The sequence below is a fragment of the Anabrus simplex genome, chromosome 14, assembly GCF_040414725.1.
Source record: "Anabrus simplex isolate iqAnaSimp1 chromosome 14, ASM4041472v1, whole genome shotgun sequence".
Classification (NCBI taxonomy): Eukaryota; Metazoa; Arthropoda; class Insecta; order Orthoptera; family Tettigoniidae; genus Anabrus; species Anabrus simplex.
In genome coordinates, this window is record NC_090278.1 from 64,958,301 (window position 1) to 64,974,129 (window position 15,829).

General features: G+C 39.8%; 2 protein-coding genes across 2 annotated transcripts in view; one reads left to right on the top strand and one right to left on the bottom strand.

The window, feature by feature from the left end:
• LOC136885570 (myotubularin-related protein 9) overlaps positions 1-1,108 on the bottom strand; it is a 121,152-nt gene extending 120,044 nt beyond the window's left edge. Inside the window, exon 1 of the mRNA XM_067158218.2 lies at positions 997-1,108. The gene's annotated coding sequence lies outside the window, so the exon portion shown is untranslated. The remainder of the gene's footprint in view (positions 1-996) is intronic.
• A 153-nt stretch (positions 1,109-1,261) lies between these two features.
• Positions 1,262-15,829, top strand: part of Zmynd8 (Zinc finger MYND-type containing 8) — a 415,670-nt gene continuing 401,102 nt past the window's right edge. The window contains exon 1 of the mRNA XM_067157629.2: positions 1,262-1,392. The gene's annotated coding sequence lies outside the window, so the exon portion shown is untranslated. The remainder of the gene's footprint in view (positions 1,393-15,829) is intronic.

Sequence of the window (15,829 nt, forward strand, 5' to 3'; positions counted from 1 at the left end):
TCGAGAACTCTGAACTATGTATTGAACAGAAGAGGACAATGCTACAGCGCAGTAAGAAAAAGTTGCAATCGGGAACAGGCGTGAAGCTATGATAATGTACCGTAGCCTATAAGTTTGTTATGTCAATGAAAGAAGTACAATCATAACTTTCATTATGGGATAACAGCAATAATGATAAGTAGGTTATCTGTAACAAGTAAACGTAAAGTTATTTTGTGAAATGAAGCTATATTTTGCAAAAGTGGCTAAAAGAAGATAATGCAGCTTGAAAACATATTCTGAGAGGGCAAAAATGTGCAAATTCTCTGCAACCATATGATTCGTCAGGGCAATGACAAGAGAAATTTAGCAATAAGTTTTTAATTTGACGGGAATACACCTCCCCGAAAGTAAATATTGTGGTAATATTGAACAAGATTCAATCACCTTTAACGACACATATGAAGAAAATTTACCCCGGAAGGCATCCTGCACGTAGGCGGAAAAATTAAAGCATATGTTTTTAAAGGTTTCCGAAATGAATAGCGGAAGATAAGATGATGACAACTAAATTTTCTCTCACGACACAATTTCTATATAAATTTCGTTACGTACAGTAACATTTTGCATGACATACGAAGAAAACGGTATTATGTAATACATGGAACTCATGTATTCTTCTGTTTCATACTAACATTTTTACGAGTTTTTAGATCTTGCCGAAGTATTGCTAGTTCAGAGAAAACAGACTGTCTATATTACAGATTAATAGCCATATTTAGCTTTATATTTACTGTCATACAATGGCATTGTTCGAGTCCTATTAAGTACCGTACACTTAATAAAACTAATTGTATTATATTTTAGAAAGTTGACGCGTAAGTCGTGTTTTAAACAAGGATTAAATGACAGAACTGTCAAACATGCAGGCAAATAACCTACAATTAAAAGCGCTATGTGTAAAAGGTACAAAATAAGGTAAATCATTACAAGTAAAGCGAATTGTGTATAGCATACCTATCACAATAGTGTATAATTTTTTTATGCCACCCACATGAAGAGCCAAATTCTTCTCACCCCTTGAAGTCATGCATTCACCACCATTTTATACCTTTCTGCAATGTCTGGCCTTTTTTTTATATTTTTTTTTATCTCACGGCAGTACCGATCGGGGCGCTAGAGTAGCAGCGGATTGGATGCCTACTGGACCCCGTCTGGTTATGGGTCGTGCGGTGGGGGAAGTTGTGGGAGGGGCGAGAGGGGTACCCGGGAAAGAAAGCACATCCGAGCATCGGAGAGTGGTTCGGTTGTTCGGGACCGCTTACTTTAGCCAAGAGGTATAAGAGGGTCACTGCGTTGAGAAGTGATGGGAAGATTTTTTTTGTAACCCGTTGCGTTCTCTTCCTTTGTTCTGTAAGTATTTCAGTTCGTTCGTCTTAACGGTTTATGTTCCAAATGGAATGCCCTGAAACATTGTATCGTTCTGCCAATATTACTGTAGACTTGAATGCGCAACTCAGGTTGGAAATCGTGGGAAATGTGGTGACTCGGTAATGTCAAGTCAATGTGGTATGAGCGGACGGCGGTGTGCAATGGGGCCCGTGGGGTAAACGTTCTAGCACGTGTGTTTGTGCAACAAACCTGTGTTATTTGTAGCTTAAGTTCACGGCGAGCCCCATCCAAGAATAATAATTATTGACCTTTACATGTTAATCTATTTTTCTCGAGTGTGTATTCGGCTTGATAGGTGAGCAATAAATTATCATTTTCTCCTTTATCCTCTTTTTTATAAATTAAATTTTGACCATATGTCGTGAGGAAGTGAAATTCTGGTGCTAGCACACCTGTTCATTGTGATACTGATGGGGATGCTGTGTGTTTCTGTTTGGATTATGGTATTTCATAACATCTTGAGTATGGATATTATTTTTGTACGTTTTCCCCCGGAAAATATGAGAAGTTCCGTGACATGCGGTCTCGTTGAGGAAGAGCAGTTTTGTTATGACAGCCCAGTCATGTAACCCGCGGGACGTACGGTATCGCGCGGAATCCGTTTTCTGAGAAATATTAAAAGGAGTAGATGTTTTCGCGGTTTTGTAATGATATAGTTACTTTAAATAAATGTTATTGAAATAAGGGAAGTTCCCCTGTATTATAGCAGATATATCTTTTAAAAAAAGAAGCTTGAGTTTCTCATTGCTTGACTTAAGCTGTTGTATCTGTTGTATTTGAATGGACAATTTAGTTTGTGATACCAGTTTTCAGTGCCAGTTATTCGTTATATATCATTTACCAGTATCCTTTCCTCTGTGTCTGGCATAGTGATGACACTTGAACACTTTTTCTTTTGAAGCAAAGGTTACTAATGTTTAATGTATATTATGGCTTTTTAGAGCAACTGATTTAAGTTGAAATGACTGACAATGAGATGTTTTAAATATATTTATAGAAATTTGTTATAACCATATTTCAGAAGCTTCCCTCTGAAAATTGCTTTGATATTTAGGCAGGTTTATCAATTCAGAAGGATTAGGATGAGTCGTGCACAGGTTTAATGCGAAGTGTATGTATTATTTCTTTAAATGTGTATTCTGTATGAATAAACATAATTTTCAGGCTAAACTTTGTCTGATTCATTTACCAATTATGTTACACACAGTCTTGGAATCAGGGATGATTGTATAGAGCAGCTGATTCATAAACTGCTATTACTAGCTTCCAAAGTAATTAGGAAGAATGGGAAGATTGCTAAGAACGTGCCAGTTAAGAGGAGATAAGGTGGTGGACATTGTCAGCTATTGTTTGTGTACGAGTCAGAATAGCACAGCTAGTAGGATGCAAAAAGACTGATATTACTTAGGACAGTTGAGAAATCTCATAAAGAGATTAAGTTTAACAGAAATTCTCTTTTATTTTTGTGTAAAACATGAATACTATAGCATGCATCTATAAAAAAAGTGTGTAGGTTTTATAATATTTTTGGTGGGTACAATATTTACAGTGCACTATGTGTTCTGTTATGGCCAGAACAACTTTGCTACTTTCATTCATCTTTGTCTCATCCTTGGCTTTGACTGTAGGCCTATGAAAGAGGCTGGGGTATAGGTGTTGCTAGTATTGTGTGCAATCAGTTTTCTCAGAAATAAATGGAGCCAGTCCCTGTTATGAATGGTGCGAAACTGTCACTGGTGGGGTTGATTGATGCATGCCTTTCAGCGTGCTTTACAGACTGATGGGCAGTGAAGAAAACAGTGTGAAACTACCTCACTCCACATTTCCCTAGTATGTCTCGTCAGTGACACCTTGGGTATTTGTGACAACTGTTGGAGATCCAACCAGCCTGGTATTGTATTACATTGTGAAGTACACAAAAAAAAAAAAAAAAACACACACACAATGAGAACAGTAGAGACATGTCAACTTTAATCTCTTTGCACATTTGTGTGCATTACATTTATTATTATAAAATAAAAGGAATTAAAAAGCCAGCAGATTCAGAGAAAAAATTATGAACTAAATAACGGAGGAAGAGTAGCAACTTACTTGGATAGAGTACACCAAATCTATCCTCCTCTGACAAAGGCTGGAGACAAAAATTTTGGACCCTTGTCTTTCTCTTGTGTGTACTCTATCCACGTGTTCTTACATGGCAATTTCCTCCTGTCAATCTGTTCCTTAATCATTGGTAATGAATTTCATATTATTCCGTATTGAAGAGCAATATAATGTAAAACAACAACTAAAGGTTTCCACCTATTCAATACTATTTATTGTAACCTTAAAAAAGTTACATATATTTGATGAAACGAGTTTCGGTCTTGCTAGAGACCATCATCAATGAAAATCAATAAAAGTTAAGGCATGACATGAATTATAGATAAAATTTATGAAGCAAGCGGGTTCTGTCTCGGGCCAGCTCCTTCACTTTCTTTATCCTTGATTTGGAGGAGTTGAATATTACCATGCAAACCATAGAAAACAGAGGCGAGAAAAGTATTTTGAAGAATAAATGCATCAGGCTTCCTCTGACCACTGTACAGAGGAAACAATATGTTATAACGGATGCGGAGAGGGCAGCCAGGTCAACCAGACTCGAGACTTTTTGGGAGAAGAAAAGGAAGACAAATTTGTTGTAGTCTGATTTAAGTGCTCCAGTGTGGGCGTAAACTCTGTAAATAAATAAATAAATAAATTGTTTCTCGGATGCTTGGGTTATCAGCCCTAGTTCCAAAGCCTTGTGGGAGGCGTTGCCTCCCTCATAGCCCTCGGCCTGCTGAATTTTCGGCGTCAACTCAAAAGACCTGCACCACGCCTCTCTGAAGTCCATACACCATTATTCTTCTTCTTTTGCAACCGCTTTCCCCCCACACCTGTGGGGTCGCAGGTGCGAACTGGTCGCACATGTGGATTTGGCCCTGTTTTACGGCCAGATGCCCTTCCTGACACCAACCCTATATGGAGGGATGTAACCACTATTGCGTGTGTCTGTGGTGGTTGGTAGTCCATACACCATTATTATTATCATCATTTATCTGTGCTATTTATTCTTGTTTTACTTTCACACTCTACTCCATTGTTTACGAACAACTTTGGAATCAATTTTCTTATGTATAATATCTTCCATCTCCCAGATGCAAGCTTAACCTACAGCCTAAACAAATTGTTTAATATGTGGTAAGAGATAGGACCATTATTTCTGCAACTCCAAGTCCTCCCAACATTAAAATGTTCTTTCAATCCCATATAACACAAGAACCTTAATCATTTTGTGAAACGAGTCCTTAAAATATAATTCCAATACTTTCTTTGGCCACTTTGGTTATTGATGGTGGTGGCGATGATGTAGTGGGCGAGTTGGCCGTGAGGTTAGGGGCGCAGAGCTGTGAGCTTGCATGCCGGAAATAGCTGGTTTGAACCCCACTGTCGGCAGCCTCTAAGAGGGCTTTTCCGTGGTTTCTCCTTTTCACACCAGGCAAATGCTGGGGCTGTACCTTAATTGAGGCCACGACCGCTTCCTTCACATTCCTAGGCCTTTTCCATTCCATCGTCGTCATAAAACCTATCTGTGTCAGTGCGACATAAAGCAAATTGTATTGATGACGATGATGATGATGATGATAGGCTATCGCATGGTAATGAGAATGATCGTCTTCCTTGAATGCTAGTGGTTGAGTCTGAGAGTTCTTAGGTGGTTGTAGAGGCCAGTCCTTGAACCGCAAATTCTTCCACATTGGTGGCAAACCTTGCTGAAGTAAATATCGTGAGGATTGCCCGATCTTTCCACAAGTTTTGCTTTTCGATTTTAATTCTCTTTCGTTGCTGTTCAGACCTTCGGGGGTAAAATAATGCCAAGCCAGAGGGTTAGTGGCATTGAGCAATGTTGATGTGGCAGTTCTTCAGTACGTCCCTGAACTTTTTTTTTTTGTGTTTAACTTAGCTGAGTGACTCATGTGGTTGAGGTGCTGGCCTTCTGACCCCAACTTGGCAGGTTCGATCCTGGCTCCGTCTGGTGGTATTTGAAGGTGCTCAAATATGTCAGCCTCGTGTTGGTAGATTTTACTGCGGGACCAAATTCCAGCACCTCGGTGTCCCCGAAAACTTTAAAAGTAGTTAATGGGACGTTGAGCCAATAACAATAATATTATTATTTTTTGTTTTGCTGTCCTCCATGATGTCATCGGACACTCTTCAGTTGAGCGTTTGTGATTTGCTTTGGGAAGTGAAAATCGAGCATACGAATGATGTGACCTGTCCGTTGAAGTCAGTGTTTCATGATCATAATCTCAATTCTGGTAGTATATAAAGGAAATGATGGTAATAATCATAGTCATCATTTTCCTTGTCCTGTTTTGTCATTCCGTCATTGCTCATCAATTTGGTGTGTCCAGACCACATCAGCTTGTTCCTCTCCATCTTGTCATTCAACTTCTCTACTTTAATTGCTTTCCTTATGTCCTCATTTTTAACTTTGTCCCTTCTTGTCTTCTGAACCATGCTCCTCAGAAACTTCATTTCAACTGTTTGGGTATGACTTTCATCTTATTTTGTCATACACCAAGTTTCTGCCCCATACCTTGTTATAGGGATGTACTGTGTGTCTTGTATATTATTTCCTGAGCCTTCATTGGTATATCTTTATTCCACAGTAGGTTTCTTACTCTGGCAGAAAACGCATCCCATTTGTATTCTTATGATTTCCACATTTAGTCTAGCATTAGCCATTAGAGTAGGGTTGTCAGATGTCCTGTATTTATGTGAGATTTCCAATATTTGAACGTCTGATGTACCGTCTCATTTTAACAACATATGGAACGTCCTTTTTTTCCCATAGTGAAACAACTCGCTTCTGCTATGGTTAAAATTATGTATTTACAGTCTCATTTACTGATCTTTCAGGTCAGTATTCTTCGTCTAGCGATTCTGCGCTATGATCAAAACGTGTAGTAGACGAGTGAACCGCTGGCACCATGCCCAAGCGCAACACTCGCAGGAGCAAGACAGAGGCATCTAATTTATGACAATGCAACAACTAACAAAACCCTGCATTTTTTTTTTTTTTCATTTTCAGATCTTTTAGCAGAAATTTTAAAGGTGGCAGTTTATGTTTTGCTCTGGTGGAGTGAAAGCTAGAGAGTTCATACTAGTGTTGTTTTAACGTGCAATTAAGGGAGATTCAGCATTACTGAAAAAAAGGCTAAGAGTGAAGAAAAATGTGGGTTTTAAACCTATTATGTAGAAAATGAAATAGCAGAATACTGTAATCAAGTTTTTGCCTACAATGCAATTATACCTACTACAGTAAATTATATCTCAATGTTTTATTGAAAACATGTTATGTCATGTCGACATGATCCATAATCTGTCCCTTATTGCCATTTTGAAAACCTGGCAACCCTACATTAGAGTGAGGAGCACATAAGAAGGTAGGTGAACGAACATGTTCCGCGTAGAGTGAACTCTTTCCTGAACTCTCTCTCTTTTCTGGTGGTAGGCTCTTCGATTAGACATGAGCGACTTTGAGGCAAACAAGTTTCTAGTTAAAAATTTTCTGTGTCAAACAACAAACACGATATGTGCCATGAACTGCATTCATGGAAGAGAAACCACCAACTGGCACCTATTCGTTGATCACGTGATACTTCTTGTCACTGTACAGCTAGTGCTCACCCTTCTTCTTACATGCTCCTGTTGTTGGCATGTAAAAGATTTCTGGTGGCGTACTCTGTCATGTGAGAAAATTAAATTAACTCGACCATAATATCCGTTCTAATATAATTCTACTTTCGTTATTAGATAGCAGCACTTTTGAAATTGGTAGGCAGGTCACCTGGATGGCATCAGTTCATACGGCCTGCGTACCACGGTAGCTGAGACCCTATGGTTATTATTTTAATTATTTATTTAATTTGCTGTTTACATCGAGGACCACGTTAAGTCTTGTTACATTTTGTGGTGAACTTTACTTTATTTTGAGCCCAGAATTTTTTTCTGAAGGTGCCTGCTTGTGTTGCTCTAAGGGATACTGTGCCTTCTTTTTGGTTGTACGCCGTGGTTTAGCCCGTTCGTTACTATCTTTTTTTTCTTTTCGGAAAAGACCTCTATCCAAGGCGTCTTGCAGTTTGATCTGTAGCACTTGGTCTTCTTTGGTGTTTCTAAACCAAGGCATCATGGTTTTAGGTTTTGATTCAAATACGTGAAAGACTATTTGCTCAACCCGTTTCCATCTATTAGTTTGAGGTGGCCATAAAATCATCCCCTTCTTTTGAGAATCGTTTCTGTAATTTTCTCTATTTTGTTATAGACTTCCTGATTGGATCTTTTTTGGTGAATGTCATTCTAGTAGTTACATCTCATGATTCCCCTGATTATTCTGTGCTCCTTTTTCTCCAGTTCTTCGAGGAGTCCTTTATTGGCATTTAAAGATAGATTTTCAGATGCATACATATTTACTGGCTTCGGAACCGTTTCATAGTGGCCTATTTTAGTATTTTGGGAAAGGCATTTTTTGTTGTAGATCATGCGTGATGTTTGGCAGGCTATTTCAAGTTTGAGTATTTGTTCTCTAAGTGCTTCCTTGCCCAGTCCATTTTTCATGATGAAAATTAAAATCCACAGCCTGTTTCCAGTCATTCGACCGGGTCAGGAATGGAATGAATGAAGCCCCATCTTGCGGCAAGGATAGGAATTGTGCCGGCTGCCGAAGCCTGTTGCACTCCTCTGGGGCAATGATTAATGAATGACAAATGAAATGATATTGGAGAGTGTTGCTGGAATGAAATATGACAGGGAAAACTGGAGTACGCAGAGAAAAACCTGTCCCGCCCCAACTTTGTCCAGGACAAATCTCACATGAAATGACTGGGATTTAAACCACGGAACCCAGCAGTGAGAGGCCGGCGTGCTGCCGTCTGAGCCATGGAGGCTCCATTTTTCATGATGATGATTATTTTTTAAAAATTTTATTTAGCATATAGCTACATCATTAAAAATTGATATTTACAATTATCTTCAATTACAAATTAATATCCAGGCCATGAATGTAGTCTATTGATTCCTCTGTCATAACTAGGAACTCTATTGGATTGCCAGGGAAAGCTGTCGGAGGACATTCTTGAACTACATGGTGAACAGTGTGCTTTCAGCGCCACATTCACAACTTGGAGAAGTTGTTTTCTTCTGCTTGTGCAGGAAATAGGCACATCTGCCAGTGTTGGTTCTTATTCGCTTAAGTATCAACCAGAACTTGCGTGGCAATTCAAAAGCCAGGTGGCTTGGTCGATACATACATCATCTTAAGTTGTGTTGCTGTAGCATTGATCTGCCATGTATGTCTCCAGCAGTCATTAGTATTAAAGCTGTTTGCAAGTAATCAGCTTCATTTTCCGTATCAAATTCTAATCACAGAGACTTACAATAATTGAAAAACTTCCACCTTTTTTATACTTTTTATTTGCTTTTTAGCAAATTATTAATTACAAACAGTACATTTACCGAGCTCGATAGCTGCAGTCGTTTAAGTGCGACCAGCATCCAGTATTCGGGAGATAGTAGGTTCGAACCCCTGAAAATGGTTTTCCGTGGTTTCCCATTTTCACCACCAGGCAAATGCTGGGGCTGTACCTTAATTAAGGCCACGGCCGCTTCCTTCCCACTCCTAACCCTTCCCTGTCCTATCGTCTCCATAAGACATATCTGTGTTGGTGCGACGTAAAGCAACTAGCAAAAAACAAAAAAACAAACCAGTACATGTACTGGTATTAAAGCTGTTGCCAACTAACATTATGATATTGTTATTAATTATTATTATTATTATTATTGTTTTATTATTCCTCCCATGGAATGGTAGTATTTCAGTATAAAACATGTTTTTAATTCTTCAATAATGTGACACTGAAGCGACTTCATTACTTGGAGTTGGTGCTCTACACTCTTCGTTCCCGAACAACATTCTGATCCTGTCCTACTTCATTGTTGCCCGCATTCACTTATGCCCATGTTGTATGTCAGAATTTCAACATTGGTAAACAATTATACATTATTTTATCCATCGAAACCCTACAACCTGTGCTCCAGTCATTGACCGGGTCAGGGAATGAATAAATCATATATAGGGTATTAATGCGATGGGGTCGCCACTCCCAAAGTGATTTATTAATGACTGATAAATGCTATGAAATGAGAATGGAGTGTGTTGCTGGAATGAAATATGACAGGGAAATCCGGAGCACCCGGAGAAAAACCTGTCCTGCCCCCGCTTTGTCCAGCACAAATCTTGCATGGAGTGACCAGGATTTGAACCACGGTATACAGCGGTGACAGAAGAGTAGAAGAGACAAAATAAGGAATGAGAAAATCCGGGAAGAAATTGGAGTGGAAAAAATGAATGATAGAATAGAGAAGAGCGACTAAAATGGTTTGGGCACATAAAGCGAATGAGCGACGAAAGAATGCCAAAAAAGGTGATGGAAATGCAAATCCAAGGAAGGAGAGGCCGTGGACGACCACGATTGAGATGGAAGGATACCATCCAACGCAGCATTATAGAAAGAAACCTGGACTGGGACACAGTGTTGGAGGAGGAGTGGTGGAAAGACCGAAGAAAGTGGAGAGGAACCATATTTGCCACTACCCGGCTACAGCTGGATAAAGGGAAATGATGATGATGATATACAGCAGTGAGAGGCTGCCGTCTGAGCCAAGGAGGCTCCATTATATCCATTGAAGAACCATACTTATTCATGTAAGTTCTCATTACTAGATGAAACATGTAGGCCTATATCACAGAACTTACAGGAAATGATAACATTAAATCTAATTAATTTTCTGCACCATAATTGTATTCCTTTTTTGAAAAGATCTTGTAAATGGCTGTGAAACATAGAATTCAATGCTCATAAATTTTATCAGTTATCTTTGTGAAATTATGATACCTGCAATATTTCTGTTTAATCAACGGTAATTGCCACGGTCATTATCCTGCAATTATATATTCCTCCACGAATTATTAATTAGTTTGGTCTGTGGAGAGTTTGGTTTGCTTAATACTGTTCTACACAATCCAAGTTGCTCATAATGATGAAATATGTTATTCTGAAAAGTGCAACACAGCCTAATAACCTTGAAATCTGCTCTTGGGACTAATTAAGCTAATTGACTTTACTCTATGAAACAAGAGAAGCAGAGTAGGAGACTGTGGCCTAAAGAAAACAGTTGTTACCATTAACATTTAGATATAAATTTGTGAAGACAACTTTGTTTTAAAAGTGTAAGGACCAAGAAAGGAATTAATAAGCTTTTGTTCATAAATATAACAATTGAAAAAAAATATATATGTATCTTAGGTTAGCACTCTAATAATAACAATAGTAGTAGTAATAATAATAATAATATTTGCCTTACGTCCCACTAACTATTTTTTTTACGGTTTTTGGAGACTCAAAGGTGCCAGAATTTAGTCCCGCAGGAGTACTTTTATGTGCCAGTAAATCTACCGACATGAGGCTAACGTATTTGAGCACCTTCAGGTAGCACTGGACTGAGCCAGGATCGCACCTGCCAAGTTGGGGACAGAAGGCCAGCGCCTCAACTGCCTGAGCCACTCAGCCCAGCAGGTTAGCATTCTGGTACAAAAAGGCAAGCAGGTGACACGTTTGTAGGGGAGATCCACGAACCTACTATGCTGGCGTAGCAGGGGGAGAGGTGATACTCCCACGTGGCGGATAGGTGGGGTGGGGGGTCCTAACCAGCTTGCTGGCGGACTTGAGGGAAATAAAATACCTCTCACGGACCAAACACAACCCCCTGTGGGTGGGGGACACAAATGAAGAATACACCCACGGTATCCCCTGCCAGTCGTAAGAGGCAACTAAAAGGGGCAACCAAGGGATGATCAAATTGGAACTTGTAATTAGTACCACCACGCAGATCTGGACCTGCGGTGTAGGGGGCAACGCGTCCGCCTGTCAACTGGCGGCCCCGGGTTCGATTCCCTGTCGGGTCAGGGGTTTTTAATTGTACATGATTAATATTCCTGACCTGGGGACTGGGTGTTTATGTCATCCTTAATGTTCCTTTCCTCACATTCAACACATTACACTTCCGCTATTTCCCTGTTTTTATCTCCTTGTAAGATGTGTATTGTTTAATGTAACGCCTTGTGTAATATAAATGCCTACATGCTGGCCTATTTCCCACATTTTGGCTGATGATGACGCAAAACAGCGTTGAAACTAGTTCCAAGTGCAAATACATGTTATAAATAAACTATAACATTTTTGTATTGAAAAGGTGGACCGTTTTAAGTTTTCCTATCATCCACCCCGAATAAATTACATTTAAAAAAACACCACACAGGGAACACCATGGGTCGCTTTTACGTGCACGTAGTACCACTATGTTAGGTACACGATAGGTTTGTGATTAGTAGCGACAGTGTGTGCTCAGGATGCATTTTACAGTACTTACGATTCGTACCACTATATGAGCGACACCATGGTTCTGCTTGTCTGCCCGCTATGTGAGGAACACCACGGGATAGTGCAAGTCCCTGTGGTTAGTCCACTTATGTGAAGAACATGATAGATTTGCGTTGCCTGTAAATAACGACACTGTGCAAAACACCATAGGTCTGTTTTACGTGTGCGCGTTACATTACCTGTGAGTAGTACCATAATGTGTAGAATACCGCGAATCTACGCTACTTTTGATTATTACCGATGGATGACAAATACCATGGGTCTACTTACCTAGCGGTAAGTACCATTATGAGGGGCTGATGACCTGCATTTTGGACCCGTTTAGACTACAAGGATCATCGATTCAGTACTGTGATTTAGAAGCAGTCTCTTGGTCAGTAATTCCCCCCCCCCCCCCCCCAACATGGCACTACAGCCCTTGAAGGGCTTTGGCGTACCAAGCAACTGCTGCTCAGCCCGAAGGCCACCAGATTACAAGGTGTCTTGTGGTCAGCACGACAAATTCTCTTGGCCGTTATTCTTGGCTTTCTAGGGTGGGGCCGCTATCTCACCGTCAGATAGCTCCTCATTTGTAATCACGTAGGCTGGGTGGACCTCGAACCAGCCCTCAGGTCCAGGTAAAAATCCCTAACCTGGCCGTGAATCGAACCCGGGGCCTCCAGGTGAGAGGCAGACACGCTACCCCTACACCACGGGGCTGGCATTTGGTCAATAATACTATTGTTTAATGCTAGCTTCTGGGAATGTGGGGCATTGCGGGTCGAATCCACTGATTGTTTAAAATTCTTATCCATTCATTCTTCATCCTCACGTTTTGAATTCTGGTCGGTGGAGGGTTATGGATTTTTAATTGTCCTTACATTTCGTCTCATTGCATGCCATTAGGGGCTGATGACCTAGAAGTTGGGCCCCTTTAAACAACAATCATCATCAGTAGGGGAGATGAAATATGTGAATATAACCTTAAAATACTACTCGGGGAGTGAAGTGTTCATCGCCATTGCTATTATCCCACCATCAGAGTTGGGAAGTAATTGAGTAAAGGTAATTGCACTACTTGTAATGATTACTTATTTAGTAATTTTTACTTGTAATCATTACTTTTCATAAAATGTATTTTTTCCTCATAATTTACTTCTAAAAATAAAATTGTAATCATTACCTTTTAGTAATTAATATGCTTCGCATTGAGAACCTGGCAACTTCAGAACCCCAGCAGTCACAAGGCATTGCGCCAAGGGTACAGTTATTCCAGGATACGATGTGCACTTTTCCATTTACTTGCTTGTTGTTGTGGTTACTGGACGTAATCGTGTATTAAGTGGTTGAGATGATGGTGTGGTGATTATTTGTTTAAGAGGAAGTACAACTGGGCAACCATCCTCTATTAATACTAATCAGAAGGAAAAGAGAACAGGTCTGACACTTCGAAAAATTAAGGTATCGGCAGAAGGGACATGAAGGACGTGGACATAAGGCTGCCTAGGCCTCAAAAGCCCCATACCATCAGCGTCTGGGGGAAAAACAAGAGTTGGCCAACAGAGGTCAGATAGGAAAATGAAACAGAGGAGCTTGCCACAAGTAAGAAATAATGACAGTTGTTAACTCACGTTCCACGTTGAAAGTCCCTGGTCTCTTTTAATCACATCTTATGACAGAGCAAGTTAGCTGTGCAGTTACAGATGCACAGCTGTGAACTTGCATTCAGGAGATAGTGGGTTCAAACCCCACTGTCGACAGGCCTGAAGATGGTTTTCCGTGGTTTCCCGTTCTCCCACCAGGCAAATGCTGGGGCTGTATTGTAATTAAGGCAACGGAAGCTTCCTTCCCACTCCTAGCCCTTTTCTATTCCATCATCACCTCAAGACCTATCTGTATCGGTGCAACGCAAAGCCACTTGTTTTGTGGCAGACAGGGGATGCCGTAGATGTTATTCTACCGCCCTCCACCCACGGTTTACATGGTCGAGAATGGCGTTGGAATAAATATCTGGCAGGGAAGGGAGTATGGAATTTCCATTCCCCTGTTTGAATAAATTGGTACTTTTAATTAGTTATCCTGAAAATAATGAAAACATGAATGTGACACGTGAACATTGCTTGGGAGCAATCACTTTGAAAGTTTCTTTAGTCTCTCCTAGTGATGATAGCCACTTAATATCTCTATGCTAAAAAACACAAAATGGAGTAATGTGTTTTCCTTGGAAATTTTTGGGTATCATTAGATTCTCATGTTAAAAAAATAAAAAAGAAGTAATTTCAGGGATTCCCTGAAACTTGCATTTTGTGAAGTAATTATAATTTTACAGATCACTTCTTGAAAAATGTAATTGAATAAAATATTTTTCGAGTGACTGTAATTCAGCCCATTTACTTTTATTTTGTATTTTTCCCATCACTGCCCACCCTTAACAGAATCTTATAACCAAACAGTGGAACATCCTGTGCCAATCCTCCATTGAACACTCAGAATTCAAACAAAGTCATAATAGCCAACTGAAAGTCACTGTTAAATGCAAAGTCCTTCTTGTCACCTAGAGGACAGGCACAACATCTGGAAGACATAGTCACAGATATAAGGAAAAGGTGACTGACCTGGTACGGACATATGATCCGTCTGAAACCCTGCAGGCTCACCTGCAGGATCCTCACAGTGACAAGTAGAGGAAAGGCTTCCAAGACCAAGTGGATAACATCAGTAAAATCAGACCTAGACCAACTGCAGATCCCATTAGAGACCACACAACCAATGTCAGTACCGACAGGCCATCCTACAGCGAGTCTTCCCACTGTCCCTCACAAGCAAAAAGAGTACAGGGACCACCAGTCCTAAATGGACGGATGGGAGGTGGCAGGCACACAGCCAAAAAATGAAAGCATACTGGGCCAAGGAAAAAGCAGAAGACCATACCTAAGAGTTAAGACGAGGCCTAATAGGCCAAACCGTACTGGGGGAAAAAAAAAAAAAAAGTTATACATGTTTCGAGAGTCTCTCTTGTTTTCTTCGTCAGCGACCAAACCTTCCACCGATAATTTTCGGACTTGATATTTATCCTCCTCACATTATACTGTAAGTTATGAAGTATAAGAAATATCATCTACATAAAATATTTAAAATTACCCTGCTCTAAATAAGTTACAATTAAAGTACAAGCCTTGTCACCTAAAAAAAAAATTATTAAAATTTCATCCTACAAAAAATAACAAAGGGAATGTGTACGATTTTGAATTTTTATTAATTTCTTGTACCCTACCATTGTTAATCTTATCGAAGAATCCTATGTAACAAAGAGAGAAGGAATAGTAAACTCTGATCTTATAGAAGATCATACCTACATTTTTATGGTAGTAGAAAAGTTACAGGGGCCGATACTTCAAAGTATTGTGTGTCCCAAAATGGGCCGTGAACGGATCATTTTAGGACTGTAACTTGACATACAGTAGAACTGTTTGTAAAAGGTGAGGTTCTGTGCTGTTTTTCATTGATTTCTCCATTTATCTGAATCGCCTACATAATTGACCTTTCCTATTTTTAACTGCGACTAAAAGAGATTCATAATTACTTGCACCATCGGACATTTCAGTTTCTCTCTAGAGTTCATCTGGTTTTATCAGCACCATGCCTAGAACTTGCTTCCCTTCCCTTGGTTCTGTCACTTTCTGATTCAGCTGTCCTTCCCAGATTTACCATTTGTTTGTTGGTCATGCTTTTTGTCTTTCGCAGTTAACATTTTGTAAATTGAGATCACCTGCTACAATCATATTCTTTTCTGTGTCGTTCCCCATGTATCTGATTTGTTTTCACTTTAGTGATCCTTATCACATATTCCACCTTTATAATACGATTTAAGTGTTTATTAATAGACTGCATTAAAA